Source organism: Gekko japonicus, unplaced genomic scaffold (assembly GCF_001447785.1).
Source record: "Gekko japonicus isolate JY-2015 unplaced genomic scaffold, Gekko_japonicus_V1.1 scaffold734, whole genome shotgun sequence".
NCBI lineage: Eukaryota > Metazoa > Chordata > Lepidosauria > Squamata > Gekkonidae > Gekko > Gekko japonicus.
The window spans coordinates 661,754-663,638 of record NW_015174295.1 but is presented as its reverse complement, the minus strand read 5'-3'; the positions used below and the strand labels follow the sequence as shown (position 1 = coordinate 663,638).

Genomic DNA, 1,885 nt, shown 5'->3' with positions numbered 1-1,885 from the left:
CCCTTTCTACTAATTTGCCCAGATAGGGCAAATTGTATACCGGCCGGGTCCAAAGATGTTTTTTTAGGAGAGGGCGGACCATCGCTTCCTTGAGAGCCCCTAAGAATTGGCCCTCAGATAGGGATTTGCTGATAATGTCCCTAAGGGTGCCTCGCAACCCCTCGCGGCCAGCTTTAATTAGCCAGGAGGGGCATGAATCAAGGCTGTATGTGGTTGGACGTACCATTAAGATCAATCTGTCGACTTCCTCTAGGCTGAGAGGGCTGAAACAATCCAGAATGGGACCAGAAGATGCGCATGGGGTCTCGAGTTCGCATACTGTCTCAAGTGTGGCCGGGAGGTCGCGGCGGAGCAGCAAGACTTTATCTGCAAAATAGCTCGCAAAAGCCTCACAGCTTATATCCAATTCCCTGACATTTCGACTGCTCTGAGGCAGGGTGGTTAGAGACTGAATCATTCTATACAATTGTGCCGGGCGTGAGCTTGCAGACGCAATCATGGCTGTGTAGAACTCCTTCTTTGCAGCCTTGGTTGCCATCTCATCCGACTTCAGAAACGTTTGATAGGATGCTCTTGATGCTTCATCACGAACCCGCCGCCACTGTCTCTCTAGCTGTCTGAGCCTTCGCTTCATCAGCCTCAGCTCCTGGGTATACCAAGGAGCTAGCTTTGTGCGAGGGCGCAGAGGGAGTCTGGGAGCGATCTCGTCAATGGCCGCCGAGAGTCGGCTATGCCAGTCCTTGACTAGCTCATCTAACGAGCCGCCAGGGGGCAATGGATCCTGGAGAGCCATCTGAAGCCGCAATGGGTCCATTAGGCTCCGCGGGCAAGCCAAAATCCGCTCACCGCCCAAACAGGGTTGGGGTGACAAGTTCACTCGGACCCTCGGGGCATGGTGGTCCAACCATGGAACTGCCGTAGCAGTAATCCGGTCCACTGTAACCCCCACCGCGAAGATCAAATCAAGCGTGTGACCAGCTCGGTGAGTGGGGGCCATTACATATTGGGAGAGTCCCAGCGCGCCATGGACGATGCCAGGTCCACCGCTCGGGAGGAGGCCGCATCGTCAGCATGGACGTTGAAATCACCCAGGACCAGCAGCCTAGGGTGTTCCTACGCCCAGCCCAACACAGCCTCCACCAGAGATGGCAGGCTGTCCACCGGTGCGTTGGGCGGACAGTACACTAGCCAGACAGCCAAACTCTCCCTGGCTTCCCACACAAAGCCAGCACACTCAGTGCCTGCGATCCTCACCACTGGGAGCGTCCTGAAGAAGTAAGCCTCCCGAATGAACAAAGCCACTCCTCCTCCCCGCCCCAAAGTCCGAGATTGGTGAAGGACCGAGAACCCAGGAGGAGCCAACTGGGAGAGAGCAACCGTCTCCCCGTCTCGTACCCAGGTCTCGGTCACACATGCCAGATCCACGTCCTGCTCCAGCAGGAAGTCCCGCAGAACTGAGATCTTATTGTTTATGGACCTGGCATTGCACAGCACCAATGTCAGAGAGGAGTTTTTTATCCTTGCCCCACTGTCTGCCACCTTTGGGATGGGACACAGGCTGGAAGGTGGCTGTGCTTCTCTATTTCTCCGCCCCCTTCCCTTCCATCTCCGCCTGGTCCCACCACAATACCGTCCCCTTCCCAAGAGCACTGGAATTCCCTGCCCAGCCATTACTACCCTAGTGATCTTCGTCGGCCGCACTCGGCTCGAGCCACAGATTCACCCGTTAAGTTTGCAGGTATTTTGGCCTATTACAGGCTGCTACTGGCTGAAGTGGCATAAAGTCCCTCTGGGAATGAGTTCCCTTTGATAAAATACACTGCGATCTTTTGAAGATAGGCTTTTAATATAATCCTTGCAGAAGAGACAACCTTCGCAGCAGGAA

General features: G+C 55.0%; 1 protein-coding gene across 3 annotated transcripts in view; it reads right to left on the bottom strand.

Annotated features, from left to right (window-relative positions):
• SYNRG (synergin, gamma) overlaps positions 1-1,885 on the bottom strand; it is a 97,602-nt gene that overhangs the window by 80,231 nt on the left and 15,486 nt on the right. The window lies entirely within an intron of this gene.